The sequence below is a fragment of the Calliphora vicina genome, chromosome X (assembly GCF_958450345.1).
Source record: "Calliphora vicina chromosome X, idCalVici1.1, whole genome shotgun sequence".
NCBI lineage: Eukaryota > Metazoa > Arthropoda > Insecta > Diptera > Calliphoridae > Calliphora > Calliphora vicina.
The window spans coordinates 195,001-210,000 of record NC_088785.1 but is presented as its reverse complement, the minus strand read 5'-3'; the positions used below and the strand labels follow the sequence as shown (position 1 = coordinate 210,000).

At 38.7% G+C, this 15,000-nt stretch overlaps 2 non-coding genes and 1 pseudogene across 2 annotated transcripts; all 3 read right to left on the bottom strand.

Annotated features, from left to right (window-relative positions):
- The window catches only part of LOC135962943 (large subunit ribosomal RNA), a 10,161-nt pseudogene extending 2,033 nt beyond the window's left edge, over positions 1–8,128 (bottom strand).
- A 330-nt stretch (positions 8,129–8,458) lies between these two features.
- On the bottom strand, positions 8,459–8,638 carry LOC135962953 (5.8S ribosomal RNA). Its single transcript, XR_010576765.1, has one exon. It is a non-coding gene; the product is annotated as a 5.8S ribosomal RNA (ribosomal RNA).
- Positions 8,639–9,255: 617 nt separating this feature from the next.
- On the bottom strand, positions 9,256–11,242 carry LOC135962869 (small subunit ribosomal RNA). Its single transcript, XR_010576711.1, has one exon. It is a non-coding gene; the product is annotated as a small subunit ribosomal RNA (ribosomal RNA).
- Positions 11,243–15,000: the final 3,758 nt, after the last annotated feature.

Sequence of the window (15,000 nt, the reverse complement as noted above, 5' to 3'; positions counted from 1 at the left end):
AGGAGAGTCCCGAATAGGAGGTGCCTTGACATGGCCATAACCGCAGAATAAACGCCAGAACATTAGCAATGAAGGCAACAAACCACCAAACAGCAACCGTGCAAAGACAAACGACGACAGATTGTGCGTAGTAGAGCAGCTTACCGCGATATCCCGCGGACAACAGTACTACGAATAGCCACGCAGTGATCCACCTCCACTAACATGTAGCCGTCCTCTCCTAGCAAAAGCAACACGCGCAAACTCGCCCAACCTCCTAAAAGTACGATCGTCCTGCAAAATCCTACCGAAATCCCAACCACCCCCGGTACGAGTTAAGCCCATACCTTCTACATCCCTAATGTCCTCGTAAAGTCGGCACTCAGTCAGTACGTGCCTCCAGTCCTCAGGTACCATCCCACACCCACAGTACTCAGTATCAGACAGACCTCTCTTATGCAAGAATGCATTGAGCGAGCCATGTCCCGTCAGTAAAAATCCCAGACTCAAGCCAAAGCCGAAATCCGGGCGTTGCCGTACGAACGTACTGTCACGTATGAATTCATACGTTACCCTCCCTTTGTCACTGTTCGTCCACCTAGTCCTCCACCTAGTGACAAGACACTCATCCAAGAGCACCTTGACACGCCTAATCTCCCCATCCACAACATCAAGAGCAGAAACCCAATCATGATCAAGAAGAGGCAACCCCTTCTTGACCTTGAAAATGATAGCACGACGTATCACTTCCAAATCAAGAGGAGCAGCACCCAGCAAGACCTGAAGAGCATCCGTTGAGACAGTCCGACAAACTGGCATGCAAGCGAGCATAGCAACCCTCTGACATGACAAGACCTTGTTCCTGCCAACAACAGACATAACAGTTTCATACCATACAGAAGCACCATACGCTGCACAAGCAACGAATAGCCCCTCATATATCGTACGAACAGCACGCCTGCTGAGACCCCAGTCCGATCTCAGGATACGCCTAACCTTACCCACAACGGCAGAAAGCTTGTCCCTGACATGAGAAAGATGCCCCAAAAAGTTCATCCTCTCCCCCATCGTTATTCCCAGATACTTGACTTGCGTCACATATCTGAGACTAACGCCACCAGATCGAATGAGCGGCGGACGACCGTGCGATAATCTGCCCTTCAACAACATTATCATCGTCTTATCCAGTGCCACCTGAACACCGACGCGATCTCCCCACTCATTAACTTCACGCATGGCCTGCCCACCCCTACTTTCCAGATCAGCACGAGACTGTCCTTCAATAAGAATAAGCAGGTCATCCGCATAAGCACACAACTTGACAGAACGACCAAGTTGCCTCAACAGAGGATCCATCATGAGGTTCCATAGAAATGGACCACAGATGGAACCCTGTGGACAGCCACGAGAAACGTTCCTCCAAACAGTGTCGCTGGCACCGACCACACAAGCTCTCCTGTCGTCAAAGTAACTCCTCCATAAGGAAAGCTCCCGACAGCCCACATCACGTAGTCTGTCCAAAACTTTACCCCACGAGAGGTAGTCAAACGCACCCTTGAAATCAACAAATATGCCCAACACATATTTGCCAGATGACTCACTAACACCACGCTTAACATGTAGCCACGCATCCTCAACTGACCTCCCCTCCCTAAAACCATACTGGTACTCAGAAATACCCTCACTGTAGGCCTCCTTCAGTCTCGTCACCATAATCCTCTCCAGCACTTTACCAAGTACTGGCAGGAGACTGATGCCCCGATAAGAGCGAGGATTACTCCTCACCCTATCAGGCGACTTCAGGAGGACTGCAACTCGGGCAGACTTCCAAGCCCTAGGAAAATAGCCCTCACTCAGGCACTTCCCAAAGACCGACTCCAGGTATTCAGGTATGGCCTTCCAGATGCTTTTACACATCTCTCCAGTCATACCATCAATACCCGGAGACTTCCTACTCTTGACGCGACAGATACTGTCCGACAGTTCAAACCTTTCCAGATCCGGAGGACCCACCACCCCCTCCATAGGGAGGAGATGTTGAGCCGGCTCCGCATCTGGAAAGAATACCCCCAAAAGTTCGTGAGCGCACTGACCCCAAGACGACAATACAACATTGCCAACCTGAAGCCCCGCAATGTCAGTATGCCTACTCTTACCCCTGCAGATACGGTAAACCGTACCCCAGGGGTCATCCCTATTGTCCCGTACAAACTGCCTCCACTCGTCCTCCTTTACCCTAACAATCATGTCCTTGTACGTCCTAAGGTCAGACAGAAAGTCAGCTCTACGCTGAGCAAGATCCGGCGCATTGGACCGCCTAGCACCCTGGAAACGCCTCCTGAGTCGCCTCACACCCCTCCGCGCCACATCCAGCTCAGGTGTCCACCACCTGACTTTGCTCGGCCTTGTCACACGACACCTACCAAGCAATTCATCATTGACCGTACACATCCACGCATCAATCCTGTCGACCTGGTCATCTAGCCTAAGTAAACTAAAGTCCCCAATCGAATGCCCCATCGCACAAGCCCTAATCCTGTCCTGGTAAAGGTCCCAGTTCACCCCGTGCAATCGCCACCTCCGAGAAGGCAGCCCAGTCAACCCCGTACGTCGATGGTAAGAAACCGTAATCTCAATGAGATTATGATCACTTACCCCCCATAAGTCAGAAACCTCCCACCCTAAGTTGAACGCCGTCATTGCCGCCCCATTCGCAGCCGTCACGTCAATGTCACTAGCACCATTCGGACCATCAAAAGTGTACAGGTCACTAGCCTCGTTTAAAACCGAGACACCACCTGCAACCAGCCATTCACTGAGCATAACCCCTCGTACATAGTTCCGATGACCAGGAGAAATCCTGTCCATCTTACTGAACCACATAGGAGAGCATGCGTTAGCGTCAAGGCCTAGGATAAGCGGATTGCTACTTGCAAGAAGTAGCACCGTATCCATATATCCCAAGTACGGTTCCAAATCAGCACCAAACCTACAGTAGATACTAGCCAACAGTATCCTCCCAAACCTCCCCTCCGCAGAAATGCAGACCCCCCACTGTCCAGAACTAACCACAGTACAGTCAATGTCACCGCCGTCCACAACTATCGCCGAGCCCCCCACAGAGTCCGTAAACGCTCGCATCCCCCCCGGTAGCCCCCTGACACAACCATTCGTAACATACGGCTCCTGCAACAACGCAAAAGGAGCACCCCGTCGCCGCATCGCCTGCCCCAACTCGCACACCACCGCGTAAGCCCCTTGACAGTTAAACTGAAGGATCGTTGTCCCCTCCATATTTAATGTCTGGCATTCACCCTAGCAACCATAGCCGTGTAAACCGGACACGCAGCAGACATCATGAGATGAACAGCCGGCAATCCCTTGAAGGCACAATCGCGACACCTCAACTCGTTAGGACACTGAGACGCCCAATGACCCGCCAAACCACACCGCAGGCAGACGTTCTCCGTGAACTTACACTCTCTTAGCCTGTGACCAAAGCCAAGACAGCGGAAGCACGCCGGAACGACATCCTGAACCCTCACCAGGAACCGGAACCACTTAACGTACACCCCAGTTGCCCTCAGATGATCCGCCACCCTCTGGGTGCATTCCAGCACAACATTCACCTGACCCTTATCCCCTGTTTTCCAGGGGCTACTGGCCAAACGAACACTCTTGCTAAAGGCCTCACGTGACATCATATCCTTTAAGTTCATGGAGAATAATTCCTCCATTAACTCATCAGGAGAGATCTCAGCGTGTACCCGCTGCACCACCACCTTTGGCCCCAACTTCTCCACCACAGAGACCTCCAGGCCAACCTCGGAGAACTTCGCGTTACCCGCGATCTTCCCCCTCTCAGCAACCGAAGGTGTACGTATCACCGCACCATCCCTAATCGGACGCACCTCGTGGATCCGCACCCCCAGTGAAGGCGCCACCTCATCAACCACCTTATCCACCACCTCCTTCGAAGAACCACCACTCTTACCTCTCACCACCACAGACCATGTCTCCACAGGCTTCGGGACAACAACAACAGGAACAGGAGTAGCCGAAACAGCAACAGCAGGAGCCACACCAACCGCCACAGGGACCCGAGGCACCATGGGTGCCTTAAAGACACCTGGTCGCCCATCACCAACCTTGCCCGCCTCATAAACATCAAGGCGACCTCTCAACCGCTCATTCTCAGCAATGAGCCTGAAAATCAGACCCTCATACTTGCCAGAGAACTCCAACACACTCCTGGCCAGCCCCATGCCAACACCCTCAGCCATCACAACCTCAAGAAGACCAGCAGTCACCACCTTAACCTTCCCTACCACATCAACATCAGCCACCGGCGTTGCCTTCTTCTTCCTCCTTGACCTCTTACTGTCAACCACCATGGCATCCGAAACCACCATCACCTCATCATCCATCTGCACATCCCCAACATCCATAACCTGAGCAGCCCGCTTAGCCATAGGTGAACCAGGCTTATAGCGCTTCAGAATATTCTTCACCACCTCCTCCGTACTGGAAAGCTCACTTTCCGCAGGCCGCACCATAGACAAAGCAGGATCCAACACAGCCCTTACATCATCAGTAGTGGCATCACTAGCGTCCCCCTTGGCCTTAGGCCTCTCCGCACCCTTCCTCTTACCGCCCGAAGACATAGTAAGAGAAAACCCAACCAAAATCAAAAAAATCCGCAACTCACCAAACTCAAAAACGCCAAAAACAGCAAGAAAAACAATAAAACTGCGTCCAATTAGCACAGACACACACCACGTGCACCAAATAGCCAAGACACCAACCACGCAGTCGAGACACCAACCGCCTAGCCGATGCACAAACCACGCACACCGTACAAAGTAAATAACACCACGGTAACTCCAAAATCCAAAATGCACTATGGCAACACCGACCACAAAAAACACAACTCTAAATCAGAGTAACCGTGACCAACTAAAAAACACACCTCTAAATCAGAGTAACCGTGACCGAAAAAACCGATAACCACAACAAATTCAATCGCACTATGAACCACACCCAAAAAGTCAAAACGAGACCGATTCGTAATCCGAATATATCCTCGGCATCCACGAACCGATTTCAAAAATAATAATATTTTCGAAATCGCGAGAGTCCAGGCTATAATGATAGCCACCTATCTCCCCAAATTTCCCGAACCAACAGACCGAAAAAATGCACCGAAAATACCGAAAATAACACACCAAAATATGAACGTAATTGTCAATAACACACCGAGATATAAATCCGCTTATATCTTCGGCATCCGCGAACCGATTTCAAAAATCCACACACTTCCGAAATCTATGGAGTCCAGGCTACAAAACGCACTATAGCTCTTAACCAAATTCGCAAAATTCACTATTTAATTCACTACCGAAAAAACCGCTTTAAAAAACACGTCTGTTCAGTACCGAGTACACAGCAAAAGTGAGTAGATAGGGACAGTAGGAATCTCGTTAATCCATTCATGCGCGTCACTAATTAGATGACGAGGCATTTGGCTACCTTAAGAGAGTCATAGTTACTCCCGCCGTTTACCCGCGCTTACTTGAATTTCTTCACTTTGACATTCAGAGCACTGGGCAGAAATCACATTGTGTCAACACCCGCTAGGGCCATCACAATGCTTTGTTTTAATTAGACAGTCGGATTCCCCAAGTCCGTGCCAGTTCTGAATTGATTGTTAATTGATAGTCGTTATAATTTAAAAGGAATATATCTTGCGATAATTCCCTAAAAATTTTAGCAAGAAAGTTCCACAATTGGCTACGTAACTACTATCCGGGGAACAAGATCCGAGAATCTCTATTTACCCAGAACGAGTACATAAACCATGTTATTGCTTCCCAATCAAGCCCGACTATCTCAATCTTCAGAGCCAATCCTTATCCCGAAGTTACGGATCTAATTTGCCGACTTCCCTTACCTACATTATTCTATCGACTAGAGACTCTTCACCTTGGAGACCAGCTGCGGATATTGGTACGGCCTGTTGAGAAGTTTGCGTGACCCCACCATAAATTTTCAAGGTCCGAGGAGAAAATATCGACACAACAGTAAATGTCATGCTCTTCTAGTCCATCTACCATATCTCTCTTCGAAAGACTTCCATGGTAGTACGACTATAAAACAGAAAAGAAAACTCTTCCGATACCTCTCGACGGCTTCTTTATGGTCGTTCCTGTTGCCAGGATGAGCACAAGGCCCATATTTAATAACAAACGGATACTCAACAGGTTACGGAATTGGAACCGTATTCCCTTTCGTTCAAAATTATTCAAGTGTTTAATTACTAAGCAATTTTACTTCCTTTTCATTATAACTTGAAAATTTTCGGCTTTCGCCTTAAACTTAGGACCGACTAACTCGTGATCAACCACTGTTCACACGAAACCCTTCTCCACTTCAGTCCTCCAAGGTCTCATTCGATTATTTGCTACTACCACCAAGATCTGTACCAATGGCAGCTCCATGCAGGCTTACGCCAAACACTTCTATGCTCACCATTGTACCCTCCTACTCACTAAAGTTTCAAAGTTTATAATCCAACCGAAATTGAACATAAACCATTTACTTTAGCGGTAATGTATAGGTATACAACTTAAGCGCCATCCATTTTAAGGGCTAGTTGCTTCGGCAGGTGAGTTGTTACACACTCCTTAGCGGATTACGACTTCCATGTCCACCGTCCTGCTGTTTTAAGCAACCAACGCCTTTCATGGTATCTGCATGAGTTGTTAATTTGGGCACCGTAACATTACGTTTGGTTCATCCCACAGCGCCAGTTCTGCTTACCAAAAGTGGCCCACTGGGCACATTATATCACAACCACTACCTTCATACCAAGAAAGGTGAGGTTCTTACCCATTTAAAGTTTGAGAATAGGTTAAGATCGTTTCGACCCTAAGGCCTCTAATCATTCGCTTTACCAGATAAGATTATTTTACATAATTTTTAAATGCACCAGCTATCCTGAGGGAAACTTCGGAGGGAACCAGCTACTAGATGGTTCGATTGGTCTTTCGCCCCTATACTCAATTCTGACAATCGATTTGCACGTCAGAACTGTTTCGGTCTTCCATCAGGGTTTCCCCTGACTTCAACCTGATCAAGTATAGTTCACCATCTTTCGGGTCACAGCATATATGCTCAAGGTACGCTCTAGTTAGAGGTATAAATAATATAAATACTATTATACATAACTGTATAGAACGCCCCGGGATTGAATTAATAGACTATAAATAGGCTAAAAACTAATCCCATTAAATTAAGTTATGTTAATTACGCTATTAGGTTTTTATTCCCAATAACTTGCAAATATGTTAGACTCCTTGGTCCGTGTTTCAAGACGGGTCCCGAAGGTATCCTGAATCTTTCGCATTGTTAATCATATAAGTTCATATAATAAACATAAAGATCAATGATCAATATGCTATTATAAAATATAAATATTTAAGCACTATATATAATAAATCTATCAACACTTTATCAAATCAAAAGCATTTATTCGATATTAAAATGCAAGCAAAATAATTTGAATAAACTTAAGCAAATGATCTTATGATAAATATATTTATGTTAATAGATTACAATGTCCTTTATAGAAAAAATGCACACCATTATTATAATATTATAAATATTAAAATCATAAAGATGAATTTTCCATAACGGATATTCAGGTTCATCGGGCTTAACCTCTAAGCAGTTTCACGTACTATTTAACTCTCTATTCAGAGTTCTTTTCAACTTTCCCTCACGGTACTTGTTTACTATCGGTCTCATGGTTATATTTAGTTTTAGATGGAGTTTACCACCCACTTAGTGCTGCACTATCAAGCAACACGACTCTTTGGAAATGCCATCTAGTAATCATTAACGTTATACGGGCCTGGCACCCTCTTTGGGTAAATGGTCTCATTTAAGAAGGACTTAAATCGTTAATTTCTCATACTAGAAATTTGACATTCCATACACTGCATCTCACATTTGCCATAAAGACAAAGTGACTTAGTGCTGAACTATTTTCTTTTCGCTCGCCGCTACTAAGAAAATCCTTGTTAGTTTCTTTTCCTCCCCTCATTAATATGCTTAAATTCAGGGGGTAATCCCATATGAGTTGAGGTTGTAATAAAAAAATTTTTTAAATCATAAAATATCAAAACCACAAATAGAAATCATTTCTTTTATTTTCTGTTTAAATAAAAAATTCTTTTTAATAGAGAGGCAATCCTAGTTTCATAAAAAAATATTTTATGCTAGACCTTCCTCAATAAAAAAATGAATATAAAATATATAATATTAAATACTCTGATTTTATTCGTTAGAGGTTTTGTATCTTTAACTTTTAGTATTATGAATATAGTAGAATATCCAGTAATACAACATGTGCTTTTAAAAAATTTTACATATTAAATATATAAAAGATTTTTAAAGCAACTTATTTAGCATAGTCTTACAACCCTCAACCATATGTAGTCCAAGCAGCACTCTAATTATAAATTAAAGTACCTTACAGCATGGACTGCGATATGCGTTCAAAATGTCGATGTTCATGTGTCCTGCAGTTCACACGATGACGCACAGTTTGCTGCGTTCTTCATCGACCCATGAGCCAAGTGATCCACCGCTTAGAGTGATATATTTATTTTTGTTTAAATAGCAATTCATAAATTTGTTTATTGAAAGAAATCAAAAATACACCAAACCAAATTGGCATATATCAATTCCTTCAATAATATTTTTTTTAATTTTAAAACATACCACAAAGTTTGTTGCGAATATCTTAGTTCTTTTAGAAAGAACAATTTTTTTTAACTTGTATACAAGTACAACTATAATTGTGAGTTTAATTTTTATGCAATGTATGGATATACAATAAATTGTATTGCCAGTACACTAAAATGAATATATTATATATATTTCAAATATTCCCATCCAATGTATGATTTAAGTTCATAAATCAGTACATCTTTTTTTAATAAAAGAGAATAAAAGAAAATATATTATATATATATATAATTTTTCCAACGACTTTTTTTATAATATTATTAAATATAATATTATTTTATTATTAAAGAGTTTTTCTTTCAATAACACTTAGTCTTCTTTTTTTTTATAAAAAAAAAATATTTAAATATTTTTAATTTTATTTTTATTAGCCTTTTTTTTTAAAGGGCATTATGTTTTTTTTTTTATTAATATTTTTTATATATAAATATATAAAAAAAATTTTTTTATCGGTTAGGAACACATTAATGATCCTTCCGCAGGTTCACCTACGGAAACCTTGTTACGACTTTTACTTCCTCTAAATAATCAAGTTCGGTCAACTTTTGCGAAACAACCGTAACACACAAGGCGTTACAGTGATCACGTCCGGAGACCTCACTAAATAATTCAATCGGTAGTAGCGACGGGCGGTGTGTACAAAGGGCAGGGACGTAATCAATGCGAGTTAATGACTCACACTTACTGGGAATTCCAAGTTCATGTGAACAGTTTCAGTTCACAATCCCAAGCATGAAAGTGGTTCAGCGGTTTACCCGGACCTCTCGGTCTAGGAAATACACGTTGATACTTTCATTGTAGCGCGCGTGCAGCCCAGGACATCTAAGGGCATCACAGACCTGTTATTGCTCAATCTCATTATTGCTAGACGCAATTTGTCCATTTAAGAAGCTAGTGTCCTTATAATGGGACAAACCAACAGGTACGGCTCCACTTTCATAAACACATTCAAACACTCACACATTTTACTGCACTCATGAATGAAGGCTACAAAAGCTTCAAACACCATAATCCTGAAAGCATCTATTTAATATATTTGAGTCTCGTTCGTTATCGGAATTAACCAGACAAATCACTCCACGAACTAAGAACGGCCATGCACCACCACCCATAGATTCGAGAAAGAGCTATCAATCTGTCTTACACACTTATGTTCGGACCTGGTAAGTTTTCCCGTGTTGAGTCAAATTAAGCCGCAGGCTCCACTCCTGGTGGTGCCCTTCCGTCAATTCCTTTAAGTTTCAGCTTTGCAACCATACTTCCCCCGGAGCCCAAAAGCTTTGGTTTCCCGGGAAGCGACTGAGAGAGCCATGATAGTAGCTACACCCAATTGCTAGCTGGCATCGTTTATGGTTAGAACTAGGGCGGTATCTGATCGCCTTCGAACCTCTAACTTTCGTTCTTGATTAATGAAAACATCTTTGGCAAATGCTTTCGCTTAAGTTAGTCTTACGACGGTCCAAGAATTTCACCTCTCGCGTCGTAATACTAATGCCCCCAAACTGCTTCTATTAATCATTACCTCTTGATCTAAAAACCAATGAAAGTAGAACAGAGGTCTTATTTCATTATTCCATGCACAAAATATTCAGGCATTTGGAGCCTGCTTTAAGCACTCTAATTTGTTCAAAGTAATTGTACCGGCCCACAACAACACTCGATGAAGAGCACTGAAGCAGGTTTAAATAGGAGGAATATGCACAAATACAAGTATTTAATACATATAAGAACTCCACCGGTAATACGCTTACATACATAAGGTACAGTACAAACTACAATTATAGTTGTACTACCCGTATGAAGCACAAGTTCAACTACGAACGTTTTAACCGCAACAACTTTAATATACGCTATTGGAGCTGGAGTTACCGCGGCTGCTGGCACCAGACTTGCCCTCCAATAGGTCCTTGTTAAAGGATTTAAAGTGTACTCATTCCAATTACAGGGCCTCTAATATGAGTCCTGTATTGTTATTTTTCGTCACTACCTCCCCGAGCTGGGAGTGGGTAATTTACGCGCCTGCTGCCTTCCTTAGATGTGGTAGCCGTTTCTCAGGCTCCCTCTCCGGAATCGAACCCTGATTCCCCGTTACCCGTTGCAACCATGGTAGTCCTAGATACTACCATCAAAAGTTGATAGGGCAGACATTTGAAAGATCTGTCGTCGGTACAAGACCATACGATCAGCAAGTTATCTAGAGTTCAACCATAATAACGATCTTGCGATCGCTTGGTTTTAGCCTAATAAAAGCATACGTCCCAAAGGTCCGTATTTATATTGCATGTATTAGCTCTAGAATTACCACAGTTATCCAAGTAACTGTTAACGATCTAAGGAACCATAACTGATATAATGAGCCTTTTGCGGTTTCACTTTTAATTCGTGTGTACTTAGACATGCATGGCTTAATCTTTGAGACAAGCATATAACTACTGGCAGGATCAACCAGAATAATGTTTTATTTATATTATTTGTTTTCAATTGGTTTTAGTTGAAAAGAAATTTAACGAAAATCAGCTTTTTATCGCGTCATATTCGTCATTCCAAATTCACTGTTCTTGATTTTTAAACAATATATTGTTCTATTATCATTTATTTCACATTGCATCATATAATATTTTTCAATATATATGATATTTTTTGATATGCAATTAAGAATTACATTTCATTCATATTTCATTTTTACATTTTATACATTTTTGAAAAACACCAAAAAATCTTCACCAAAAAAATCTTATATAAAAAAAACTAAGAAAATACTTATTTTTCTTTATTCGATTTTAACAAAATAAATTTACCAATGCAAATATTGAAATCCCCAAGAATATAAAAAAATTCTTGTTCTAGAGACCAAGCATCATAAATAATTTTAGCACATTGAATAAAAATTAATTTTAATATTTCAATAAAGAAAAATTAAAATTATAAAAAAAAAATAAAATAAATAATTACACTAACGAATAACTATACAGTTCAATCAACAAACTAAAAAAATTTGTCGACAAACTTAAATAGATTCATCGTTAGCGGCAAATAAACTAAAAAAGTTTTCATTGCTCTCCCCACACACACAAAATACTTATACCACATATATTCAACGCAAATAATAAAATAGATATTTATAAAAACCTCAATACACAATATAAAAAAAAACAAGCAAATAGTTCCAACATTCACGTTGTAACATTCTTGCACAATATCATCATTCGCATTCGATTTTCATTCTTAAATCAATTTTAACACACCGTATATTAGTATTTTTGATGTTTTGTGTGAATATTTAGTATCTCTGCATTTTATGTCAAGAGTATATAGAGATAGTTACATACAACTTCCCCGCCAATTTCGTTTTCCGAAACTTTAAAATTGTATATCTTGAGTTCTAAGCAACTTTTTTGAAATTTTCTTTTTGATTATGAATCGTACGAATTATTACTAATTTTTGGATAAAAAAAATTTTTAAATTTTCTAAAATTGTAGATTTTTTTTTTTTGAAATTTCAAAATTTCAAAATTTCTATTTCCCTAACTTACAAAAGTAAGAAAAATTAAAATAAAATTTTATCGATTTTGATAATTTTTTTAAGAAATTTCATACAATATGAACTAATATCAACATCTAAATAGATTTTCTTTTCAAATTGTTCAATATTTCAAAATAAAAAATTTTCGATTTTTTCAAAAATTTTATTATTTTATGAAATATTTCCTTAAATTGTAAAAATTTGTATGAAAAATATACTTTTCTTTATTATTTTTGGGATTTTGTATGAAAATCATTATAGATTTTAGTCCACATTTTTTTCAATTTGTAACATTTAACTAATAAATAGTATTATTTTCACAAATTTAACAAATTTGTATAAAAATTTAACTTTTCTTTATTATTTTTGGTACTATTATAAAGGAAAATCATTATAGATTTTATTAAATCCACAATACATTTTATATTTTGTTTTGTTTTGTGTAGTAGTATTGTTATTATTAGTAGAGGAGTAAAACTAAATAATTTTAATACATACATCCATCCATCTATACATTCATCTCATTAGCAAACAACATTTTTGTGTATAAGTAATAGAGTAGAGTAGAGTAAAACTAAATAATTTTAATACATCTATCATCAGCAAACAAGGGACAGTATAATTTTCCTAGGGACAGTAGGAAACTCGTTAATCCATTCATATGTGTCACTAATTAGATGACGAGAACTTTGTCTACCTAATGACGTTAATATTTAATTCCGCCGTTCAACCGCGCTTACAGTATCACATTTTTGTGTAAGCATTAGAGTAAAACTACTCTATCGTTATTTTTATCGCTTAATAATGATGTGTGAGCCAATATTTTTTCTTTTTTCACAATGATGTGGCGATGAGAGCCAACATTTTTTTTAAATAAATTTTTCTACTTTGAAATTAGAATGAAACTACTCAGTATTTTTCTTTTTTTTACTTCATAATGATAGGATGAGCCAATATTTTATTATTTTCTTCACAATAATGTGATGAGCCAATATTTTATTAAATTTTTTCATAATGATGTGGTGATGAGAGTCAACATTTTTTTTTTAAATATAGGGACAGTAGGAATCTCGTTAATCCATTCATATGCATCACTAATTCGATGATGAGGACTTTGTCTAACTTAAGACCTTAATATTTAATGCCGCCGTTCAACAGCGCTTACTGAAATTTCTTCACATTGACAACATTCAGAGCACTGGACAGAATCAAATTTTTGTCAGCATTAGAGTAAAACTACTTTGTATTTTTTCATTGTCGCTTAATAATGACATAGCGGAGCCATCATTTTTTTTTTTTGTAATAAATTTTAGAGTAAAACTACTTTGTATTTTTTCATTATCGCTTAATAATGATGAACTGAGCCATCATTTTTTTTTTTTTTGTAATAAATTTTAGAGTAAAACTACTTTGTATTTTTTCATTATCGCTTAATAATGATGAACTGAGCCATCATTTTTTTTTTTTGTAATAAATTTTTTCATCTCATCAACCACGCTTACTCGAATTTCTTCACATTGACATTCAGAGCACTTGGCAGAATGAAATTTTTCAAAACATTGTTAAGAAAAATATTTATTATTTAGTTAATTTCTTTTCACACATTCAATTTTCAAAATATTCTTATTTATTATTTGTATAATAAAGAATCTAGTGTTTAATCCATTCAATATCAAAACATCATGAGCTGCTTACTCGATTTTGTTAACATTAGAGTAAAACTAGTTAAACCATTCATATTCATAATCACTATTTGTATGACGAGGTATTTGGCTACCTTATGATCTTAATATTTGCTACAGCCGTTTAAAAAACAAATAATGGCTCAGTACCGCATTATTAAGCGACAATGAAAAAATTCAAAGTAGTTTTACTCTAAAATTTATTTATGGGCAGAATAAAATTTTTCAAAACATTGTTAAGAAAAATATTTATTATTTAGTTAATTTCTTTTCACACATTCAATTTTCAAAATATTCTTCTTTATTATTTGTATAATAAAGAATCTAGTGTTTAATCCATTCAATATCAAAACATCATGAGCTGCTTACTCGATTTTGTTAACATTAGAGTAAAACTAGTTAAACCATTCATATTCATCATCACTATTTGTATGATGACGAGGTATTTGGCTACCTTATGATCTTAATATTTAATACAGCCGTTTAAACGCGCTTACTCGAATTTCTTCACATTGACATTCAGAGCACTTGGCAGAATGAAATTTTTCAAAACATTGTTAAGAAAAATATTTATTATTTAGTTAATTTCTTTTCACACATTCAATTTTCAAAATATTCTTATTTATTATTTGTATAATAAAGAATCTAGTGTTTAATCCATTCAATATCAAAACATCATGAGCTGCTTACTCGATTTTGTTAACATTAGAGTAAAACTAGTTAAACCATTCATATTCATCATCACTATTTGTATGACGAGGTATTTGGCTACCTCCTTATGATCTTAATATTTGCTACAGCCGTTTAAAAAACAAATAATGGCTCAGTACCTCATTATTAAGCGACAATGAAAAAATTCAAAGTAGTTTTACTCTAAAATTTATTTATGGGCAGAATAAAATTTTTCAAAACATTGTTAAGAAAAATATTTATTATTTAGTTAATTTCTTTTCACACATTCAATTTTCAAAATATTCTTCTTTATTATTTGTATAATAAAGAATC